At 42.1% G+C, this 17,570-nt stretch overlaps 1 protein-coding gene across 3 annotated transcripts in view; it reads right to left on the bottom strand.

Annotated features, from left to right (window-relative positions):
* Window positions 1-17,570, bottom strand: part of SLIT3 (slit guidance ligand 3) — a 639,482-nt gene that overhangs the window by 65,415 nt on the left and 556,497 nt on the right. The gene's annotated exons all lie outside the window — the stretch shown is intronic.

Raw genomic sequence — 17,570 nt, 5'->3', positions numbered from 1 at the left:
CAGCACTATGGGAGGCTGAAGCAAGTGGATCACTTGAGGCCAGGAGTTTGAGAGCAGCCTGGCCAACATGGCAAATCCTGGTCTTTACTAAGAATACAAAAATTAGCTAGGTGCGGTGGTGCATGCCTGTAGTCCCAGCTACTAGGGAGGCTGAGGCAGGAGAATCATTTGAACCCAGAAGGCCAAGGTTGCAGTGAGCCGAGATGGTGCCACTGCACTCTAGCCTGGGCAACAGAGCGAGACTGTCTCAAAAAAAAAAAAAAAAAGGAAGATGCACAGCTGAGAAAGACATGTTTTAAGATGAGGATTGGTAGGTGAAAAGGGTGAAGACTTGGAAAGAGCAGGGGAGGTGGAAGAGTCTGGCAAGAATGCAGCCTGTGGACAGCCCAGAGCTTGAGTTCCAAGGCAGAGAAGGAAGGCTGAGGGGCTGAAGTCTCCTGGGTCAGGAGAGGACAGTGGGAGACAGGGTAGATCACACTGAGGCCTTGGAGGTTATTTTATTCAAAGCACAATGAGAGGCCATGACTGCAGACAAGGGCAGAGGCTGGTGTTGCAGAGCTTCCTCAGGCCTCTCATCTGTACTCACCCTCTGCACCCCCTGCATGAAAGGCTGCGGGGTATTTGCATTCTGAGTGAATGCTTGCCCTATTCCCCAACAGGGGCAGGGGCTCAGCTGGTGGTGGGAAGGAGCAGACACTGGGAGGGGGTACTTGTCCAGCTTATTCCTTTGGGCAGGGAGGCTCTGCTCTGTGCAGGCTGAAGAAGGGGAGGACAAACTGTTGGGCCATCATTCACACCTTGCAGGAAGTGTTCTGTGGACAGTGTGGCTACGGGGAGCTTGGAGGCAGGAGCTGGAGGAATGAGCAGGACAGGCAGAGAGGCACTGGTCCAGGGAGCATCTCTTCTCCAGGGAGATCCAAGGGAGTTGCTGGGAAAGAGTATGACCTGAGATCGACAGTGGCTTCCCACCTTCTATGCTGCTCATTCTATGTTGCCACTACTGGGGCCCAAAGACTGGCTCAGTTTGCATGTAAATCTCCAGCTAAACTTTACCACCTCAACTAATAATGGTACCCTAAGTCACTGAGGATGTGATTATAGAGATCACTGATCCTATGCCCTGCCGAGGAATTCATACAAAGATCACACTACCACAGGCACTCAGTATCAAAGCCAAAGTATCTTAATCAACAACACACATATATATATCTCCTCAGAGAAAATTCTCCCCTACAAAAGCAATTTCAAACAATTAGAACAAGTGACTGCTACACCAGATGTGCAGAAATCCAAGGAAGGACACAGGAAACATGAAAAAGCAGGGAAATATGATGCTACCAAAGGACCACAATTGTCCAGCAACAGATCCCAATCAAAAAGAATTCCTTGAAATGCCAGGTAAAGAATTCAAAATGTTATTCTTAAAGAAGCTCAATGAGATGCAAGAGAAATCTGAAAACCAACACAAAGAAATTAAAAACTCAATCTAGGCTATAAATAAGAAATTTCCAAGGAGACAGACATCTTTAAAAAAAAAGCCAAAGCCCAGGTGCAGTGGCTCAGGCCTGTAATTCTAGCACTTTGGGAGGCCGGCAGAGGATTGCTTGAGCCCAGGAATTTGAGACCAGCCTGCGCAACATAGTGAGACCCTGTATTTACAAAAAATAAAAAGCTGGGCAAGGTAGCATGTGCCTGTGGTCCCAGCTACTAGGGAGGCTGAGGTGGAAGGATTACTTGAGCCTGGAAGGTCAAGGCTGCAGTGAGCTGTGATCACACCACTGCACTTCAGCTTGAGTGACAGAATTAGACCCTGTCTCAAAAAGAAGAAAAAAAAAGCCAATTCAGAAATTCTGAAACTAAAAACATTAATTGAAGGAAATACAAAATACATTAGAAAATTTCAATAATAGACTAGAACAAGCAGAAGAAAGAATCTCAGAACTTGAAGACAGGTCTTTTGAAATAATCCAGTCAGACAAAAATAAGGAAAAAAGAATAAAAAGAATGAACAAAGGCTTTGAGATATGTGAGAGTACATAAAGTGACCAAACTTATGAATTGTTGATATTACCAAGGGGGAAAAGAGATCAAAAAGTTTAGAAAACATATTTGAGAAAGTAATTGATGAAAATTTCCCAAGTCTGTCAAGAGAGTTAGACATCCATTTGCAGGAGGCCCAGAAATCTTCAGGCAAATACATTGCAAAAAGGATATCACTATAGCATATTATATTCAGAATGTTTAATATAAAAGTGAAATAAAGGATTTTAAAATTAGCAAGAGAAAAGCATGGAGTCATATACAAAGGAAACCCCTCAGACTAACAGAAGACTTTTCACAGAAACCTTACAGGTTAGAAGAGAAATGTGATGGCATTTTCAAAGTGCTGAAAGAAAAAAAAACTGTCAGCCCAGAATTTTGTATTCTGCCAAAGTAAGCTTTATAAATTAAGGATAAAGTCCTTCCCTGACAAGCGAATACTAAGGGAATTTGCCACCACTAGAGCAACCCTATAGGAAATGTTCAGTGAGGTCTTAAATGTGAAAATGAAAGGTCGATATTCACTATCACAAAAAATCATGAAAATATGAAACTCACAGTTCATATAAAACAATTATATAAAGGAAGAAGAGAAAGGAATCAAATGGCAACACCGCAGAATTTCACCAAACCACAAAGACAGAAAAAGAAAGAAACAAGGAATTTATAAAACAACTTGAAAACAATCAACAATATGACAGGAACAAAGCCTCACATATCAATACTAACCCTGAATATAAATGGATTAAATGTTCCACCTAAAAGATACAGATTGTCAGAATGGATAAAGAAACATGATCCAACTATATCCTGCCTACAAGAAACTTATCCTTCCCATAAAGACACAAATAGACTGAAAGTAAAGGGGTTGAAAAAGATACTCCATACAAACAGAAACCAAAAGTGAGCAGGAGTAGCTACACTTATATCAGATAAAAAAGACATATCACATAAAACAGTAAAAAAAAAGACAAAAAAGGTCATTATATAATGACAAAGGGAACAATTCAGCAAGAGGCTGTAATAATCCTAAATACATACACAACCAACATTGGAGAACTCAAATAACACAAAACAAATAATCCTGGACGTAATGAAAGAAACAGACGAGAAAACAATAATAGTAGGGTCTTGGTAACACCCTACCAACAGCACTAGACAGATCATTGAGACAGAAAATTAACAATGAAACATTGGACTTAAATTGGACTTTAGGCCAAATGGACTTAATAGACATTTACAGAAATTCTACCCAACAACTACAGAATATACATTGTTTTCACCAGCACATGGAACATTCTCCAAGATAGACCACAAGTTAGCCCACAAAACAAGTCTTAACACATTAAAAAGCCTGAAATTATATCAAGTATTTTCTCAGATCACAGTGACATAAGGCTAGAAATCAATATCAAGACAAACTTTTGAAACTATCCAAATACATGGAAATTAAACAGCATGCTCTTGAACCACTGGGTCAACAAAGAAATTAAAATTAAAATTAAAAAAAAAATCCAAATGAATGAAAATGAAAAAACAACATACCCAAACCTATGGGATACAGCAAAAACAGTGCTAAGAGGGAAGTTAGTAGCATTGAATGCCTACATCACAAAGGTAGAAAGATCACAAATTAACAACCTAACATCACACCCCAAGAAACTAGAAAAAGAAGAACAAAACAAACCCAAAGTTAGCAGAAGAAGAGAAATAACAAAGATCATGGTGAGACTAAGGATTCTAGTATGAACAACAAAACAGAAAAGAAATAACAAAAATCAGAGCAGAACTAAATGAAATGGGGACCAAAAGAACAATACAAAAGATTAACAAAAGAAAAAGTTGGTTCTTCAAAAAGATAAACAAAATTGATAAATCACTAACTAAACTAACCAAGAAAAGAAGAGGGAAGATCCAAATAAATACAATCAGAAATGAAAAAAGACATTACAAATGACATTTCAGAAATACAAAAGATCATCAGACTATTATGAACAACGATACAATCACAAACTAGAAAATCTAGAGCAAAAGGATAAATTCCTGGAAGCATGCAACCTCCTGAAATTGAACCAGGAATAAGTAGAACTTTTGAACAGTAGACCCCTAATAAGTAGAGCGACTGAATCAGTAATACAAAATATCCCCCCCTAAACTGCCACCAAAAAGCCCAGGACCATAAATCCAAAGATGGATTCATAGCTGAATTCTAACAAGCACACAAAAAACTAGTATTAATCCTCCTGAAACTATTTTAAAAAATTGAGGAGGAGGTAATTCTCCTCTACTCATTCTATGAGGTCAGTATCACCCTAATACTAAAACCAGACAAGGGCACAATGAAAAAAGAAAACTACAGGCTAACATCCTGAATGGACAATAGACATAAAAATTCTCAAAAAACTACTACCAAATTGAATCCAACAGCACATCAAAAAGATAATAGGCCATGATCAGGTGTGATTTATTCCAGGAATGAAAGGATGCTTCAATATACGCAAATCAATAAATGTGCATCACATAAACAGAAATAAGGACAAAAACCATATGATCATCTTAATAGACGCAGAAAAAGCATTTGATAAAATTCAGCATCCCTTCATGATAAAATTTAGCAAACTAGGCATACAAGGAACATACCTCAAATAATAAAGGCTATATACAACAAACCCACAGCCAACATCATCCTTAATGGAGAAAAGTTGAAAGGATTCCCTCTAAGAATTGGAACAAGACAAGAATACCCACTTTGACCACTCTTATTCAATGTAGTATTGGAAGTCCTCACCAGAGCAATCAGCAAAGAGAAACAAAAGGCATCCAAATTGGAAAAGAGGAAGTCAAATATTTCTGCTGATATGATCTTATCTCTAGAAAATAAACACTAAATACTTGACCAAAAAACTGTTAGACTTAATAAACGAATTCAGTAAAGTTTCAGGCTACAAAATTAATGTTTAGAAATCAGTAGCATTCCTAAACACCAACAACTATCTAGTCAGGGACGAAATCAAGAAGGCAATCCCCCTTACGATAGCTAAGACAAGGACAAAAACAAAAACAAAAGCAAAACCCTAGGAATATATTTCACCAAGGAGGTGAAAGATGTCTATCAGGAGAACTACAAAATACTGATGAAAGAAATTGTAGACAACACAAACAAATGGAAAAACATCCGATGCTCATGGATTTGAAGAACTAACGTTGTTAAAGTGACCATACTGCCCAAAGCAATCTACAGATTCATTGCAATCCCTACCAAATGACCAATGTCATTTTTCACAGAATTAGAAAAAAAATCCTAAAATTCATATGGAACCAAAAAAGAGCCCAAATAGCCAAAGCAATCCTGAGCAAAAAGAACAAAGCTGGAGGCATCATATTACCTGACTTCAAATTATATTACAAGGCCATAGTAACCAAAACAGCACAGTACTGGTATAAAAATAGACACATAAATCAATGGTACAGAACAGAGAACCCAGAAATAAAGCCACATTCCTACAACTAACTGATCTTCAACAAAGCCAAAAATATATACTGGGGAAATGACACCCTATTCAATAAATGGTGCTGGGAAAATTGGATAGCCATATGCTGAAGAATGAAACTGGACTCATACTTTTCACCGTATACAAAAATTAACTCACAATGAATTAAAGGCCCAAATGTAAAACATGAAAATATAAAAATCCTAGAAGAAAACCTAGGAAAAACTCTTTTGGACATTGGCCTAGGCAAAGGATTTATGACTAAGTCCTCAAAAGCAAATGTAGTAAAAACAAAAAATATAAAAATGGGACTTAAACTAAAAAGCTTCTGCACAGCAAAAGAAACAACAGTAAACAGACAACCTGCAGGATGGAAAAAATATTTTTAAACTATGCCTAAACAAAGGTCTAATATCCAGAATCTATAAGGAACTTGACAAGAAAAAAAAACCATTAAAAAGCGGGCAAAGGATATGAGTAAACATTTCTCAAAAACAGACATACAATTGGTCAAACATACGAAAAATTCTCACCATCACTAATCATCAGAAAAATGCAAATCAGAACCACAGTGAGATACCATCTCATATCAGCAGAATGATCATTATTAAAAAGTCTAAAAACAACAGATTTTTGGTGAGTATGTGGAGAAAAAGGAATGCTCATATGCTATTGGTGGGAATGTAAGTTGGTACAACCTTCATGGAAAACAGTATGGTGATTTCTCAAAGAACTAAAAATGGAACTACCATTTGATCCGGCAACACCACTACTGGGTAAACACCCAAAGAGAAATAAATAATTACATCCAAAAGACACCTGCACTTGTATGTCTATCACAGCACTATTCACGATAGCAAAGATATGGAATCAACCTCAATGTCCATCAAAAGAGGATTGGATAAAGAAAATGTGGTGTATATTCATGGACACAAGGAGGGGAACAACACACACCATGGCCTGTTGAGGGTTGGGGGGCAAGGGAAGGGAGAGCATTAGGACAAATACCTAATGCATGTAGGGCTTAAAACCTAGATGATGGGTTGATAGGTGCAGCAAACCACCATGGCACATGCATACCTACATAACAACCTGCACATTCTGCACATCTATCTTGGAACTTAAAATAAAAAAAATTAAAAAGAGAAAATGTGGAATGTCTATATACATGGAACACTACTCAGCCATAAATAAGAATGAAATCCTGTCTTTTGCAGCAATGTGGATGGAACTGGAGGCCATTATCCTCAGTGAAATGACTCAGAAACAGAAAGTCAAATACCACATGTTCTCACTTATGAGTGGGAGCTTGACAATGGGTACACATGGACATACCAAGTAGGATAATGGACACTGGAGACTACAAAATGTGGGAGGGTGGTGAGGGCTGAAAAACTACCTATCAGGCACAATGTTCAGTATTTGGGTGATGGGTACACTAAAAGCCCAGACTTTACAACACAGTATATGCATATAAGAAACCTGTACTTGTACCTCCTAAATATATTGTTTAAAAAGTCAACTGATTGTAGATATTAACTGCATTTACAAAATACCTTCACAGCAACATCTAGACCAAGTGTGTGACTGAACAACAGAGCACTGCAGCCTACCCAGTTGAGACAGGAAATTAACTGTTAGAGCCCTGCCTCCTGTCTTTGGTTCATCTTTTATCAGACTTTCCCTTGACCTCTGGTTCCAACTCCACTGGCCTTAACCTTCCTAAAATGCCCCATCCCCTCTGGTGGGGGGCAGGGTCTTTGTACATACTAGTGTCTCTTCTCCCTCCTTGCCAGGTTAACTCCTACAGATGCATGGATCTCAGCTCCAGCATTACTTCTTCAATATCAGTTCCCACACCTACCAGTGATATTACAGCTTGTTCCATGTGCTGGTGATATTACAGAATGTTCCATGTGCTGGTGATATTACAGAATGTTCCATGTGCTGGTGATATTACAGAATGTTCCATGTGCTGGTGAAAAGCATGTATATTCTGTAGTTGTTGGGTAGAATTTCTGTAAATGTCTACTAAGTCCTTTTGGCCTAAAGTTATATAAGACAGCCAAGGCATTGGCTGTCTTTTCATCACAGCATTTGACCCCCATGGTGACATCTTTTGTGTGATTCTGTGATTAATGTCAGCAGAACCATGTGTGCTTCGCTCACCACAGCATTCTCGCACTCTGCCTGGCAACAGTAGATGCTCAGGAAACGTCATCTGTGTGATGAAAACCCCTGAACTCCTCAGGGAGAGCTGCGTTTGGCATGATGGAGCCAAGCAGAAGTTGCTTTCAGTGCAGAATGTCCCCAGCGACCTGGCAGCACAGCTCAGAAGACTCAGAATCAAAGCTTTCACATCAGAAATGCAGATGCAGTGGTGGGGAGAGCTCTTTTTGTAGCAAGCCCTTCATGAAAACTCTGAACTCCAAAGTTGTCCGTAGCCTACAGCCCAGGCTCCCAGAGGGACCCTTTCAGGAGACTGCCCTCTTGCCCCACCAGCCTTAAACTGCCAGAGTGTTTCTTGGCAGGTCAACCTTTGCATTTGACCTGCATTTAAATGCTCTGTTTCAGCCCCAGTGCAAACACACAAGGACACATCTGCCTTGCATGAAACTCCACACAGATCTCTGTGACTGGGTGTTCCCGATTCCTGTTTGGAGCTTTGTGGTGCTGACTGATGCCCCACAAAGAACTCAGATCAGCTGAATGTTAATGGAGAGGGAGACTCCAGAGACTCTACTCCAGGCCAGAATTTCCACTAGAGTCCTGGAGTGATGTGGGGGCAGCTCAGGGGTCAGGCAGCTGAGGCTCACATCCTGGCTCTACTATCTAAGAGCTGTGTGACCTTGGGCAAAATACTTAACCTCTCTGAGCTTACATTTAGTCACCTGTAAAACAAAGCTTATAATAATCACCACCTTGATGTGATTCTGAGGATTAAATTTGAGTCTCTGTGAACAGTTCTCAGAGCAGTACCTGGCACATTGGTGGCCAACACATTTTAAATATACATACACACACACATACATATAGACAGATACACACACACATACACACACACACACACACACATATCTCCATCCAATAATACATGTAGCTTATTGAAAGATAATGTTCCTCTTGCTGTTCATTCTCTTCTTCTTCTTCCAGGGTAGTATTTCTAAAATGAGAATTGGATCATGCCACTTAAAATTCTTCCTGGATTCCTGCATTTCTCTTGGAGTCAGCTCTCCCTGTACCCACAAGAACTTACTTATCCCTTCTCAAGCTTTCAGCACACATCACCCTCTTTGTCATCCTATTTGCTCCATCTCACAGCCTTCTTGGTTTCTTGAATTTAAGATCTTTCCACCTTGAGGTCTTCATAAAGCATGTTTTTTCTACTCTGTTTCCCTCCTTTACTTTCCTGGGAAATCCCCCTCTACTTCCGGTGTGAAATGCCTGATCTTCTGGTCAGTTTTCTTACTGTCTTTCTCCCCTTCTGTAAGTTTCTGAGAGAAGGGATCTTATCTGTCATGGTAGCCACCGTACCTTCAGCTGCTACCACAGTGTGTGGCACAATGAACTGAATGAACGGAAGGGAGCCTTCTCAGCTCTTGGCCTGTGCTCAGGCCGCCCACGGCCCCTCCCATAGATGGCTGTCACTGTCCAATAGTGCGGAGAAGTGTCCTCTACTGGTGCCATCTGCTGAGGTCTTCTCTGGGCCAGGGCCTGTGCCAGGATTCATATGTGCTGCTGTGCCCAGAGCTGGCCCATTCTCCAAAGATGTGACCAACCCCTCCAGCTGGCTGGAGGCACATTTCAGTCTCTCTCCCTGGGCCAGAGAATGTCAAGGATGTAGTCAGCCCTGGGCAGTTGTTCTATTACGTGCTCTGGGGAGCGTGGGGGATATAAAAGGCAGCAGGCTCTTCTCGGGCAGCAGCTGGCCTTGCTAGAGAAGGCCCAGCTGTCAGGACGGACATAGCCAGAACCACTGACAGGTACCTATAGCCTCATGGCAGGGGGCCTGGGCTTGCCTTCTCCCTGCTGCAATGCAGATGTCAGTTTTCAAGAGGACCCATGTAAGTCCCAGCAAGCCAGGCCACTGGGCAGAACACCTAGGGATTTGGGTTTCTGCCACAGGGAGGACTTGGGGTCAGATGGACCTGGGCTTGAGTCTATACTCTGCTGCTTATTGGCAGTGTGATCGTCAAAAATTATTCAACCTTCAGTAGCTCCAGTTATCTCATCTGCAAAATGGGAATAACGACACTTGCCTTCAAGAGTTGTTAGCAGGGTGAAATGAGACTACCTGTTAAGAAAACCCAGCACAGCACCTGGTACACAGTAAATGCTCTAGAAATGGTGGCTGTGGTGGTTTGTAGCATAGACAGGACATTCTTGTTTGCTTTCTTAAAGGCCAGGTAGGCAGAATTTCCTGGATTCCTCCCTTCCCAGAGCACATATTGCCTGAGCCACTCCCTTGTGCTTGTCACCTGCATGTCGCACTCCCCCTTCTCCTGCCTGCATGTCTCCCCCAATAAAACTATGGATGAGGACCAAGCGCCATTGAGCTTTCTGGACCCCAGACCTCCATCCCCTAACTCCTTGGAACCCACACGGTGCCAGGCCAGGTCCTTCTTGCTTCTTCAACCAGTGCATTCTTGTCATCACCTCTTGCCACACTCACTGTCAGAGAGCTGCATCTCAGCCCTGTGCCCTCCTACCTCCTGGCTGAGCCCCATCCTTTTCCTGTCTCCTGTCAGTGCTGTGTGAGCATGCACACACACATGCACAGGCATATGCACACACACATGCACAGGCATATGCACACTGCCAGCCTGTTTCCCACGATGTTCTCAGACCCCACATCCTAATACAAATCCTTTCTTCCAATAGTTGTTCCTGGAGCTATGTCATCCTTCCCCCCTCTTTTCCTTGGGATATCAAGTTATAGGACAACAAATCCATGCTCATTGTCCTTAGACCAAAAATATATGTCTAAACATCATGGATATTAACCAGGAGTGGATATGGGGGAAAGCTGTTCACCAGCACTGGATTCTGCATTTCTTCTCTAACCGTGATGAAGATGTAGGCTTTGCAGAGTTTGTTTCCAGAACCAGGAAAGCTGATGTTTGTAAACATTTCCATAAATGGAAGCAAGCAGATTTTTAGGTTTCAGTTCTAAAATAGTGAGGTAAGCTTGAATTTAAAAGGAAGTTGCATGGCAATAATTGTACTTTCTGAAGGCAGTGAGGCCCTACCTTCGCAGAGAGTATTCCGGTGACTTTGAGGGATGAGATGTCCTGTATTTGCTTCTGTCCTGCTTTTCATAAGATTCTGTAAGCTTGCCTTTTAAATTAGCAACTTCGTGCTGACTTAGAGCAGTTATCTCTCTCTATCCATGGCTCGCCAATGTGTAATGACCAGAGTGGTTCTCAAAGTGTCATCCATAGACCCCTGGGGGTCCCTGAGGCTTTTTCAGGGGTCTATGAGGCCAAAACTATATTTACAACAAGGTTAAAATATTATTTTCCTTTTGCCCTGTGTTGACATTTGCATTGATGGTACAAAATTAGTGGAGGGTAAAACTGCTGGCACCTCAGCATGAATCAGGACATCGCTACCAAACGAAACTGGCGGTCACTGTATGCTTCACCTGTGTGTACTTGCGGGTTTTACAAAAACCAGGAATGCCCTTGATGAAGTATCAAGAATTATTGTTTGTATTAATGTTCAACTCTTGAGCACACATTCCTTTAATGTCCTGTATGACAAAATGGGAGATGTACACACACAGCACATTGGTTGTCTAGAGAAAAGTACCTGTGTAATTGAGTTGCAAGCTGAACTAGCTGGCTTTTACATTTTTTCATGGAACACTGTTTTTACCTAAAAGAAAGACTGGCAAACTCATTATTCAGACATGGGTATTTAGTAGATAATTTCTTAAAAATGAACAAAGTAAGCCCATCACTTTAAAAAAAGCAACTCACAGGCCGCGAGTGGTGGCTCATGCCTGTAATCCCAACACTTTGGGAGGCCGAGGCGGGTGGATCACAAGGTCAGTAGATTGAGACCATCCTGGCTAATAACGGTGAAACCCCGTCTCTACTAAAAATACAAAAAATTAGCCGGGCGCGGTGGCGGGCGCCTGTAGTCCCAGCTACTGGGGAGGCTGAGGCAGGAGAATGGCGTGAACCTGGGAGGCGGGGCTTGCAGTGAGCCAAGATCGCGCCACTGCAGTCTGGCCTGGGTGAAAGAGCAAGACTCCATCACAAAAAAAAAAAAAAAAAAAAAAAAAAGAAAAAGAAACTCACAGTATTTTTTGCCAATGATAAATTTGTGCTTCCAAGTAAAAATTAAAATTTTGGAAAACTTTTCACTGCCACATTGAGCTTAACAACTTTCCCTCACTTAAAGACTTTTCTGGTGAGATCGGCGGTCATGTCAAAGGACATTATTTTAAAAATATATTGTATAATGAAATGTGTTAGCATTTGGAAGATCTGCGTAACTCAATGAACTGATATTTTTCCATTGACCAACACATGATATTACAAGACCGTGCATGGGGAAAGTTCCATTCAAAGCATAAGACAGATCAGTAGAGTTACGTAACAGAGGACCAAAGGTTCACTGGTACGGGTGCAGTTCCACACTACAACTAGCCTTTAAGAAAATGCCACTTGTTGAGCTTTGGTCTTTATCAAAGAAGAACACCCATAATTATCTGAAAAGACTATTAAAGTATTCCTCCCTTTTTATTTTTATTTTTGAGACAGAGTCTCACTCTGTCACCCAGGCTGGAGTGCAATGGCACAATTTCAGCTCACCGCAACCTCTGCCTCCCGGCTTCAAACAATTCTCCTGTCTCACCCTCCCAAGTAGCTGGGATTACAGGCCCCCACAACCATGTCTGGCTAATTTTGTATTTTTAGTAGAGACGGGGTTTCTCCATTTTGGTCAGGCTGGTCTCAAACTCCCAACCTCAGCTGATCCACCCACCTCGGCCTCCCAAAGTGCTGGGCTTACAGGCGTGAGCCACTGCACCTGGCTCTTCCCTTTTCAAATACATTTCTGTGTGAAGCCAGATTTCTTATCCTTCACCCAAAAAGCATACCACAACAAAGTGAATGGTGAAGCAGATATGAAAACTGAGCTGTCTTTTAGGAAGCTAGATATTAAACAGATTTGCAAAAATATAAAACAATGAAACTCTTCTCACCTGCATTTCTTTTGGTTTGTCTTAAAAATGTGCTTTTTATATAAACATGTCATGGGTATATAATTGTTACTTTTAAATGGAATTAATGCATATTTTAACATTTTCTCAGTGTTAGTAATATGATCAATATCAATAGCTATAACCCACATAAACATAGGTTCTTGGTGTCCTGGATGCTTTTGAAAAGCATAAACAAGTCCTGAGACCTAAACATTTAAGAACCTCTGGTGGAATGGGCATGAGCACAGGATTTGGGGTCAGACAAAGAGGGCAAGTGGTACTGTAGCCCTACTTCAAAGAACACTTGCAAGACTGAATGTGGGAATGAGGCTCAGTTTGGCTTGACTCACCCAGGGTAGAATTGAAAGGAGACTGTGAGAGAAGGGCCAGTGAGGGTTCGTAGAGAGCTGACTGGAGAAAAAAATCACCTCCTGCTCAGATGACATTGCTGGGGTCTTGCATGCTTGCAACAGACTCTCATACTCTGCCTTTTAGAGAAATGCTGGGCAACTTTGTTTTTGCTTCTTCTTGGTGAATTAAACTTAATTTTGTTTTGTAAGCTGGCAGCTCTGCCTGAGATCACCCACCTCGGCCTCCCAAAGTGCTGGGATTACAGGCGTAAGCCACCATGCCTGGCTGCACATGGATTCTTGAGTGTGTGTTGTGGCTCCAGGCATTTCCCAATGCTCAGAGAAACTGAAACTAGAAAGCACTGGAAGACACCAGGCTCTAGGGCTGGATGCAGGTACTGCAATGAGACTGTCAGAATGTGTCTGTTATCCCAGCACTTTGGGAGGCTGAGGCGGGCAGATCCCGAGGTCAAGAGATTGAGACTATCCTGGCCAACAGGGTGAAACACTGTCTCTACTAAAATTTAAAAAAATACAAAAATTAGCTGGGCGTGGTGGTGCGCACCTGTAGTCCCAGCTACTGGAGAGGCTGAGGCAGGAGAATGGCATGAACTCTGGAGGTTCACACCATGTGCTAGTCTAAGAAACTGGCATGTTCAGGTTCTGTCCCCAGAGACATTATTAGAAGGGCAGATCAGAGGAACTCTGGAGGAGTCTGGGTCGTGTTCTGTCACTTACATCTGAGGGTACTGTTGCGTACCTTATTTTATTGCACTTTTGCTTTATTGCACTTTGTAGATATTGTGTTTTTTAAAAATTGAAGGTTTATGGCAACCCCACCTCAAGCAAGTCTATTAGTGCCATTTTTCCAACAGCATATCTGACTTCATGTCTCTGTGTTACATTTTGGTAATTCTCACAATATTTAAAACTTTTTCATTATTATAATACTTTTATGGTGATCTGTGATCAGTGATCTTTGATGTCTCTATTGTAATTGTTTTGAGGCACCATGAACCATGCCCATCAAAGATGATGAACTTAATTGATAAATGTTGTGTGTGCTCTGATTGCTCTACCAACTAGCTGTTCCCGGTCTCCCTCTCCTCGGACCTCCCTATTTCCTGAGACACAGTACAATATTGAAATTGGGCCAACTAATAACCCTACAATGGCCTCTAAGAATCACACATCTCTCACTTTAAGTCAAAAGATAGAAATGATGAAGTTTAGTGAGGAAGACATATCAAAAACTAAGACAGATCAAAGCTAGGCCTCTTGGACCAAATAGCCAAGTTGCGAATGCAAATAAAAAGTTCTTGAAGAAAATTAAAAGTGCTAGTCTAATGTACACATGAATGATGAGAAAGACTTATTGCTGATATGCAAAAACGTTTAGCGGTCTGGATAGAAAAATCAAACCAGCCAAACATTCCCTTAAGCCAAAGCCTAATCCAGAGCAAGGCCCTAACTCTCCTTAATTCTGTGAAGGCTGACAGAGGTGAGAAAATTGCAGAAGAAAAGTTTGAAGCTAGCAATAGTTGGTTCATGAGGTTTAAGAAAAGAAGTCAGCTGGGCGCAGCGGCTCACGCCTGTAATCCCAGCACTCTGGGAGGCCAGGGTGGGTGGTTCATGAGGTCAGGAGATCGAGACCGTCCTGGCTAACACGGTGAAACCCTGTCTCCACTAAAAATACAAAAAATTAGCCGGGTGTGGTGGTGGGCTCCTGTAGTCCCAGCTACTGGGAAGGCTGAGGCAGGAGAATGGCATTAACCCGGGAGGCGGAACTTGCAGTGAGCCAAGATTGCACCACGGCACTCCAGCCTGGGTGAAAGAGCGAGACTCCATCTCAAAACAAAACAAAACAAAAGAAGCTATCTTCATAACAGGAAAGTGTAAAGTAAAGCAGCAAGTGCTGACGGAGAAGCTGTAGCAAGTTATCCAGATGATCTAGCTAAGATAATTGATGAAGGTGGCCACATTAAACAATCTTCTGTGGAGACAAAATAGCCTTTTACTGAAAGAAGTTGCCATCTAAGACTTCCATAGATAGAGAGGAGAAGTCAATGCCTGGTTTCAAAGCTTCAAAGGGCAGGCTGACTGTCTTGTTAGGGGCCACTGCTGATGGTGACTTGAAGTTGAAGCCAATACTCATTTATCATTTTGAAAATCCTATGGCTTTTAAGAATTATGCTAAATCTACTCTGCCTGTGCTCTAGAAATATAGCAACAAAGACTGGATGATGGCACGTCTGTTTATGGCATATTTTGCTGAAGATTTTAAGCCGATTGTTGAGACCTGCTGTACAAACATAAAGATATGTTTCAAAATATTACTGCTCACTGACAATGTACCTCGTTATCTAAGAGCTCTCATGGAGATGTACACACAGATTAATGTTGTTTTCATGTCTGCTAACATAACATCCATTCTGCAGCCCATGGATCAAGGAGTAATTTAAACTTTCAAGTCTTATTATTTAAGAAATTTATTTTGTAAGGCCATAACTGCTATAGATGGTGATTCCTCTGATGGATTTGGGCAAAGTAAACTGAAAAGCTTTTGGAAAGGATTCGCTGTTCTAGATGCCATTTGAACATTTGTGATTCATGGTAGGAGGTCAAAATAGCAACATTAATAGGAGTTTGGAAGAAGTTGATTCCAACCATATGGATGACCTTGAGGGGTTCAAGACTTCAGTGGAGGAAGTAGCTGAGATATGGTGAAAATAGTGAGAACTAGAATTAGAAGTGGAGCCTGAAAATGTGACTGAATTGCTGCAATCTCAGGCTAAAACTTGAACAGATAAGGAGTTGCTTCTTATAGATGAGGAAAGAAATTGGTTTCTTGAAATGGAATCTACTTTTGGTGAAGATGCTGTGAACGTTGTTGAAATGACAACAAAGGATTTAGAATATTATACAACTTGAGTTGATAAAGTAGTAGCAGGGTTTGAGAGGACTGACTCCAATTTTTTTTTTTTTTTTTTGAGACAGTCTCACTTTATCACCCAAGCTGGAGTGCAGTGGCACGATCTTGGCTCACTGCAACCTCCGCCTCCCAGGTTCAAGCCATTCTCATACCTCAGCCTCCCCAGTAGCTGGAATCACAGGCGTGTGCCACCATGCCCCACTAATTTTTGTATTTTCAGTAGAGATGGGGTTTCACCATGTTGGCAAGGCTGGTCTCGAACTTCTGACCTCAAGTGATCCACCTGCCTTGGCATCCCAAAGTGCTGGGATTACAGGAGTGAGCCACCACGCCTGACCTTGACTCCAATTTTAAAAGAACGTCTACTATGGGAAAATGATGTTAAACAGCATTGTATACTACAGAGAAATCTTTCATGAAGAAAGAGTCCATTGATGTGACAAACCTCACTACTGTCTTATTTTGAGAAATTGCCATAGCCACCCAATGTTGGCCACCACCACCCTGCTCAGATAGCAGCCATCAACATCAAGACACGAACCCCCGCTAGGAAAAAGATTACAACTTGCTGGAGGCTCAGGTGATCATTAGCATTTTTTAGCAATAAAGCATTTTTGAATTAAGGTATGTACATTGGTACACTGGTTTTTTTCAACACAATGAGATTGCACACTTAATAGGCTAGGTATAGTATAAACATAACTTCGATATGCACTGGGAAACCAAAACATTTGTGTGAATTGCTTTATTGCAGTTTGTGCTTTATGGTGGTCTGGAACTGAACCCGCAATATCTCCAAGGTATGCCTGTACATGCTAACCTGGCCCAGAAAAGGGGATGTGCATGGGGCCTGGCAAGAGAGATATCAAAGTCAAGCATCAGATGTGTGTGGGTGTGGTGGTGTGGTGTGTGGGTGTGGTGGTGTGGTGTGTGGGTGTGGTGGTGTGGGTGTGTGGGTGTGGTGGTGTGGTGGTGTGTGGGTATGGTGCTGTGTGGGTGTGGTGGTGTGGTATGTGGGTGTGGTGGTGTGGTATGTGGGTGTGGTGTGTGGTGTGTGAGTGTGGTGGTGTGTGGTGTGTGGTGTGGTGGTGTGTGGGTGTGGTGGTGTGGTATGTGAGTGTGATGGTGTGGGTGTGTGGTGTGTGGTGTGGTGTGGTGGTGTGTGGTGTGGTGTGTGGGTGTGGTGTGGGTTTGTGGGTGTGTTGCTGCTCAGGCACTTAGGCTGTTCCTGTAGCCTCTCCCTGGCTCTGCCCGCTCCCATACAGGGCCTTTGCTTATGCAGCAACTTCAGCCAGAGCACTGCCTCCTCCCTCCTAGTGACCTGCCCCTCACCCCTCAGATTGCAGCTCTAGCATCATTTCGCCAGGGCAGCTTTCTCAGAGCTTCATATCTCTGTCACACTTCTCACTTTTCATGTCCTACCAACCTTGTACCTCTTTTTTTTGTAGCATTTCTCACACTTGTCACTTCGCATGTGCATCTGCAATGATCGAGTGAATGTCTACCGTCCTTAATAAACCACGAGCCCCGTGAGTGTAGGGGTC

Source organism: Nomascus leucogenys, chromosome 2 (genome assembly GCF_006542625.1).
Source record: "Nomascus leucogenys isolate Asia chromosome 2, Asia_NLE_v1, whole genome shotgun sequence".
Lineage (NCBI taxonomy): Eukaryota > Metazoa > Chordata > Mammalia > Primates > Hylobatidae > Nomascus > Nomascus leucogenys.
The sequence above is the reverse complement of the archived record's forward strand: the minus strand, read 5'-3'. Positions and strand labels throughout refer to the sequence as shown.